The sequence below is a fragment of the Triticum dicoccoides genome, chromosome 6A, assembly GCF_002162155.2.
Source record: "Triticum dicoccoides isolate Atlit2015 ecotype Zavitan chromosome 6A, WEW_v2.0, whole genome shotgun sequence".
NCBI lineage: Eukaryota > Viridiplantae > Streptophyta > Magnoliopsida > Poales > Poaceae > Triticum > Triticum dicoccoides.
Genome location: NC_041390.1, coordinates 408,282,001 through 408,290,283, shown reverse-complemented (window position 1 = coordinate 408,290,283; position 8,283 = coordinate 408,282,001).

The following is an 8,283-nucleotide window of genomic DNA, read 5'->3' as shown; positions in this document are numbered from 1 at the left end:
TTTATAGGTAGGAGGAGCTAGGAGGCTCCAAATTTAGCACAATTTTCGACCACGCGATCGTCATCGATCGGTCTAGATGATGGAGCAGGTTTAGGTGGGTTTTGGGCCACTTTGGAGGGGTGTTGGGCTGCAGCACACACGAGGCCTTCTCGGTTCCTCGGTTAACCGTAGGAGTATCAAACGAAGTCCAAATGGCACGAAACTTGACAGGCGGTCTACCGGTAGTAAGCCAAGGCCGCTTGGCAAATCTCGGTCCAATCTGAGAACGTTTAATACACGCACACGACAAGAGGTACAAAGGGACACCGGAGGACATAGGAGCGCCGGAATGCAAAACGGACAACGGGGAAAATGCTCGGATGCAGAAACGAACATGTATGCAAATGCGATGCACATGATGACATGATATGAGATGCATGAAAAATAAAAAAGCACACGAAGAAAAAAACCCGACAACGAGGAAATATCATAACTTAGTGCCGTAAATGGCAAGAGTTCGAATACAAATATGGCATGTTACATACGGGGTGTTACAGCTTGTCCAAGGAAGGGCAGTACCCAAGCAGCGGTCCACCCACATATCAAATTATCAAAGTACCGAATGCGAATCATATGAGCGTGATGAAAACTAGCTTGACAATAATTCCCATGCATGTGTCCTCATGAGCATTTTCCTTTATATAAGAGTTTGTCTAGGCTTGTCCTTTGCTACAAAAAGGATTGGGCCATCTTGCTGCACCTTATTTACTTTTATTACTTGTTACCCATTACAAATTACCTTATCACAAAACTATCTGTTACCGATAATCAGTGCTAGCAGAGAATCCCTTACTGAAAACTGCTTATCATTTCCTTCTGTTCCTCATTGCGTTCGACACTCTTACTTATCAAAAGGACTACGTTAGATCCCATATACTTGTGGGTCATCAGTTCTCCATTCATCTAGTGAGCTACTATCAAATAACCTCTTTTCACCAGTAAGATTGAAATCATAGTCGAGTTCTTTAATTTCCCAATATGCTTTTGTGGCACCCCGACTCAGAGAAACCGGAACGCCATGTATTCCAGCCCAGAGATCGAGGAGAAGTCTCTGGAATACGGCACTGCTTGACATAGAACAAATCAGCTCTTATTACAAGAATAATAATACAAGGGTCTGATGTTACCAGGAAGCACATCAGCAAGCCGACACTACGCCTGCGATACCACACTTGCTCTATGCTAGCAGCGGAACAACTTGAAGCAGCGGAATACTTCTAGTAGCGGAACAACGACGAAGGTGGTGAACTCCACTCCGCAGAGACTCTGGCTGGAACGCTTAGCCTAGCTCGCAAACAAGGGATCCACGGCAAACAAGCAATCAAATCCAGCATGACCTACAAACTGGCATGACACGTCAGGTCAGTACATTGAATGTACTTGCAAGCTCACAGCAACCAAAGCAATCAAGACAAACAACGGCATGGCATTTACAGGTTAAGCAGAAATTATTATGAGATTATCAGGATAACATGGCATGAACAACATAAACATGATACAACTAGAACAATATGAGCATGGCATGAACATATAAATCTGAAGATACTAGCATGCAACATGATGACACTATATGCACCACTTATTCGGCTCAGGTTACCTCGTAACCATCACATGCATCACTTACCAACCTCGGACATCACACGATCATCTCAGGATCCAATCAATCTTGGTATAAACAATACCGTAGTAATCATTAAATGACCACAAGGAGCTTGATCTTTACCCACGATTCTCTCACGACATCACGAGTATCCAACAACTCGGTATCCTCGATACCACGGTGATCATTCACGGATCACAAACGGAACCAGTCTTGGTTCAACGGGTTACCTCGTAACCAAACGATCATCATTCATGGATCACATAACCAACTTATCTCATCATCGAACTAGGGTTGTTATTAAGCACATTATTATTACTGTTGACCCACAGTGTGACCAACTATGAACTGGGCCCTTATCCGTGGGCGCGGCTATCGATAGATTTAACATACACTCTGAAGAGGTAGCGCACTTTACCCACACCACAGAACCCATGGCCTCGCACTCCCATTCGGGTGGACCAACGGCGTTCCGACAAAACCTCCCTACTACCATGACACTCTCCCGGCCACTCTGACCAACACCCCCATGTGGTTCAGTCCTGGGTGGCCCCGTGCCTACCAAAGGCATCACGGCCACCGTCGTGGCAAAACGGCCATTGTCATGGAAAAACGGTCCCAAATGGGGACAAAAGCGCTTATCATCCAACTACGGGCACACAAGGCTTATGCCCGCCTACCCGATCAAGGTAGAGCGCGCCCATAACCTTCCCTCATTGGAGGCACCAGCGAGAGGAACGACAATAGACCCAGTTAGGACCTTCCCATGAAGGCAAGCGTGGTTGCACTGGTCGGCTCGATATGGTGGCACCATGACTCAGCTAACAGTTGTTCAAGTTCAATTTAATCCAGTTAAACTTGAATGCAAATATGATGAGCCATGATAAAATAACATGATGCAATTACAATGCATGAGCATGACATCAACATGAGCATGAGGGTAATACATAACTATCAACCGTATATATAATGAATCACATCCAACTGAGCAAGGCATAATGATGAGCATGAATATTACAAGCATAACACTACTCATAGCATAACATGACCATTAGCATCAACCATAAGTATCATGCAAGAACACATCAATAACATAACCGGGTAAACACTTAACCAACTAACAACAAGGAACAATGCATATCACCGGTACTCGGCAACCGACGACAGTCATGCACCGTAGAACATGACCAACCCAACATGTACTACTGCCAAGCATGGCCAATATGAAAGTAATACTAATAGGTAGAACATGATAGCAGAGTGCAAGAAAACATACCATGACGGTAATCACTGATCTACAAGCCTAACCTAAATAACGACAGCAGTAGCAAAACAAACAGACAACTATTAAAGATTCAACTTGAAAACCAATGCTACTGCATGGGTATAATGCAAATGGTGGTTCTCGCTTGCCTGGGGTGGATGAAATCACCGGGAGAAAGTGCGAGAAGCTCGCGGAATGAATCGCCGGAAACTGTTCTCTCTCGGAGGGGGCTGATTAAGTGCAAGGGAAAAATGTTCATTTTTAGAAAGTTCTACATGGTGAAAATGATACTAACAGAATGGGATCGATGAGACGAAGAAGTGGGCTTTGGAATCACCTCATTTGGAGTTAGGATCAAAAAGATAGAGGTTTTTCTGCTAGGGACCTATCTATAAAGAAAGCATCACAAACAGGCCCTCGGCTCGAAAAACAAAAAGCGCACCTTGCGGAAATGCGCCATCTCCTCTGGGAAATGTATTCGTCGCTGCAACAGAGAGAAAATACGCTTTCAGTAAAGGAAAGCGTACTTGGGCTAAAGCAGAGGAAAAATACGCTTATAGAAGAAGATAGAGAAATGGCTGGGAGTTCGTCTCCACTTATCTAATGTGGCGAGGCGGGTCAATGGCTGAGGGGCTGGTCGGTGGGGACGGGGTGATGTGGGGCCCGCTGGCAGGTCCTTCCTCTTCCTCGTGTGCCTGCCCGCGCCTGGCCAAGGGAGGATGTCGCCCCGACGAGGCTCGCCGGCGACTTCGGTCACCGTAGGCGGCGCCCGACCTACCGGAGCGCTCAGGGGACGGAGCCGCAGCGCCTGGTGGGGGTCTTCTCCGCCGGGGAGCTCTTAAACGAGGACGGTACATGACCGCGGCAGAGGAGGGTTTGGCCGTCGGTGATCTTGGCGCTCCAGCCATCCGAGGAGAAGGGGAAGGTGTGGGGAGGCTCTGGATGCTCCGGGATATCTACAAGAGGTGGAAAGAGGGAGAAGGAGGCTCGGACTCGAGCTAATTTAGGAGGGAGGCCGCGGCGGCCATGGCGGACAACCGAGGCGATGAGAAGCTCTGGTGTGGAACTGATGGGCTGAGGAGGAGTAGTGGAGTGAGGGGGAGCGGTTGGTGGGCTGGGGAGCTATCGAGGACGGCTATATATAGCTCGACGAGGGAGGCCGTGGCCGAGTGCCGCCACTCGAGCTCGGCCAAAGCTCTGGCGAGGCTCAGCGAGCACGGGCAGGCACAGGAACACGACGAGGGGGAGCGGATGAAGGTCACAGAGTAGCAGGAGCCAAGGGGGAGAGCAGAGGAAGAAGAGCCAAGTGCCAGTAATGCCCTATCGGGCACTATGCTCCCGTGGGCGTGCGTCGGTGAAGAAGCGGATGGAGGGGAAGAGGGTTCCAAGGGAATGTCGACGATGAGGAGAAGCTAAGGGACATGCTCACGCGCACGAAGACGACGAGTGGGGAGCGGACGATGCAGAAACGACGCCCTAAACGTGGCCACTACGCACAGAGCACGTGCACAGGCACGCCATAGTCATCGTCGCCACGTGAACTGGGGCATTCAATGCACTATAGCACCCAAAATGTTATCTAGCTGATAGTCCTTCCAAGATAGAGCATTGATGCGGCCATGGCTAGATCTGGGTTGCTATGGTTAAATGGTAATCATCGTCTGAAGTTTACTACAGTAAACTTGGTCGTGCACTAGTGATCAACAGGAACTTTTTTGGAGCCAAAGAGTTTGTCTGGGGTGATCAGCTTAGGAAGGACTATAATCCTGTTAACTTTGAGAAGATTTGGATCAAGGTTTAACATAGTTGCTTTGCAACTGACCCAGATGGTCCAGAAAATGGATCAAGATGATGCACTCAAATGGTGTGGCCACTTCAGCTCAAATTTGTCAAGGCTTAGTGATTTGGACAGATAAAGGTTCTGTAAAAATTTCATACCAATTGGATTCACCAAAATGGTACTTCCTTCACAGCTATTCTCTCTGTCCAGAAACTTACAAAAATCCTAGAGAAATATTGGCTTGATGAATTGGTCCCAAATTTGGTGGAGAGATGTTATTCTGGCAGGAGCACAATCTGGTAATTTCTTAGATTTAATGAAGCAATATAAAATATACTTGCTTCACAACCTGAAAATATTAACAGAATCAATTATTTGACCCTGTGCTCACATAGACGATTGGATGGGGCTGAAATTTGGAGGAGTATGATGATATGAGCACATTAAGGAGTGTGCAACATTTCAACTTATTTGGAAACTCCTAGCCAGTACTTCCTTCACAATGCCTTCTATTTGACAGAAATTTTGAAAAATTACTGAGGAAGATTGGCTAGGCAAATAAAGTTGAATTTTGGCATTAGGCAATGATTTGGACGTAAGAGAGTGCCCAAAAGGTTTGGGAGCAATCAGGAAAGGATAGGTGGCACTTCCTTCACAGAAAGCCACATTGGACAGAAATGAAGACTAATTATTGGGGAATTATTGTTGGGCTAGGGCAAGAAAGTTTGGTCATATTTGAGCAACATATGACCCCAAGAAATTATGAGAATTAATTGGGATTTTTGGGAGTGACAGAAATATAGGTTGCTTCACAACCTAGGGCAGACAGGGTTATTCCTTTAATAGAAAAAGGAATATTCCTGAGAATAGAATTTTAGGGTTTGGTCTAGAATTGAAATGGAATGATCTTGGGAAAGTTTTGAGAATGATGAGCCACATGGGAGGGGAATGAGGATGATTTCCCAGGTGGCAAGGCCACAGAACCACTCCAAAAAGAAAAACAGAGTAAAAACCAATAAATCAAAAAGAATAGGAAACGGGCCAAAAGCGAGGCTGTTACAACTCTTACCCCTTAAAGAAATCTCGTCCTCGAGATTTGGTTGCTCAGGGAACAAGTATAACTTGAGGACACCATTTCCAACTCGGGTATTCATTTCCTTTATTTATTGTTCCTGCGAGAATTTCAGATGATCAAGTTACCTTGCTCTGGGGTGGTTTGCTTCACCTTTCCCAAATCCTTTCAATTTTTTGCTCATATACCAATTCCTTTTTATTGACGTTGATTTTCCATACCTATGGTGATATCCAATGGATCTGAGCATAAGTTTTCTTTTGGTCATGAAAACCTTTTACTTCTGTCATGGGCTTGCTTCAATTAGATGCAGGCCTTCTCGTTTCAATAAATGTTGCGAATTAATCATGGCCATCTTCTGATGGCATCTGACTACTCATAGGTGGTACTAATTTATTTTGGTTTATTCCTTTGGCTCGAGCATGAGATATGTGCCAAAGATTCGACTGCCTTTTGTCGTGAGCAATATAATGGTGTATGGAGTTATAGCTGTGTCATACCTCAAATATTTACATCTTGAGACTGGCCCAGTAGGGGGCTGATGGAAAAATGATTTTCCTGACAGACTGACCATGTACTTGATTCCGTTGGTGAGTACATCGGGTCTGAGCTGATTGTTCAGCTTTTGAATTTCTCATTTTGTCGGTATACCCAATTGGATTTTTCAACACTAACCATTCCATGTGGGTCAGCGGGATATGAAATCCTTGTAAAACAGAGTAGGATGCTGAGAGTATGCCTTTGTGGATCCATATGGAATTATGGCCTCCAACTGATTTGGGTATCTGGACCCTGATGGTCGTGCAAAAATCATCATACCTTTGTTGTCAGTCTCACCCTTTAATGGTCATGATTTTCTTTGTTAAGATACCTTACTGAAATAACTTGGCCACACCTGTCCTTGATTCTTCGTATGACCATGGACGTGATTAGTGCAATATTTTTGACATTATCCCCTTGTGCCTGTTTTCTGACCTGGGTTCGCACACATATGACATATACCCGGGGTTTGTAGTTTTACGGAGCTCATTGTTGAGGCCAATCATACAAGAAGGTGACGAGATTTTAGGACATCTCCTTGTCGGTTGCGGGAATAATGACCTTGATGACCATTGTCAAGACTGATGATTCTATGATGTCATCTCCAAATCTTGTCGATCCTTGTAATTCATGAGATGTATATCTGCTTATTTTCCATTGCCTGACTCATGAGGTTGTGGGATCCTTACTTTCCTTAGGTATATCTGTTGGATCCTTGCCGCATCTCGTATGAGTGACTGATATGATTGGGGAATGCATGTTCACCATATATGTGGAAAGATATGTGGCCGAACACTTGATTTCTGAAGTAGACATCTTCTTTGACTGACCTGTACTTCTGACCAAAATATTGTTGATCTGACTCTTGAGATGTACTGTCGTATATTTCCAACTCATCATATAATCTCCGAGGATGGTACATAGTGTTGTACCGACGGGGGCTGAGGGGCTTACGAGAGAAGCCATCCGAGTAGCTTGCTGAGGAAGACTTGTTAACTTCTCCTCAAATCTTTTGTCTGGGTATCATGCGGAAGAAGACTATATAGCTTACAAACGAAGCTTGGTCTGATTATTGTGCTGGAGAAGCCTGAGTTCCGTACTTGAGAAGCTTCTCCTTGGGTTTGCTTGTTGAGAAAAATTCATTTCTGTCTGTCAGAAGCTTTTACCGAGGTATCTTGCTGAGAAAGACCGGGTATCTTGGACCGGAGATTGTTCACATATCATGCTGAGGAAAAATGGAGGATCCTTGCATCAAAAATTTCTTCCGATAACGTGTGGAAGAAGACTGAGTTTCTTACATCCAAAGCTTCATACTAATATGCAGACTGGAATCTACACACACGCCCATAATATTCTCTATGTGATTATTTGCATGAGAAAATTTGTTTGATTGTCTTCCTTGAGCATATCACATTCTGACTTTATTTTGGATGATAACATATTTCAATCATCATTTATTGCTGAGCCAGACCTTGTATATGAGCCACACCTTTGACTGAAAATATATCTCGTTGGTCTTGCAACTGTCTTGTCTTTCTACTCGCTGGATCATAACTGATGTGAGGATTTTGTATTGATGACTTGAGGCTGATAATCAATCCAATACACCATTGGTATTCTGAGCAGATATTAATGCTATAATGCAGTTGACTGGGTAGACCATAATGTTTAGCTCAGCTTCTTCCAAATATTTGAAATCCTTATTACTTCTTCGAGTCCGGTGTCAGTTGATGAGAAACTCTTTATAGGGGAAGAATAATGTAAAACCGGGGCCCGAAAAGAAAGAAGAAAAAGAAAACTCAACTAAACAAAAGCACACAACAACAATCACTGCATACTCAAACAAAGTCACATAGTACTGCTAGTCACACAATATGCATGCCTACTTAAGCACACAAATCTCGCGGGATCTCCGGTTCTACGATCTAGCATGCTGTGACGGTGTGCACGAAGACGAATAAATGTTTGGAAGGATTGGTGTAAACAAC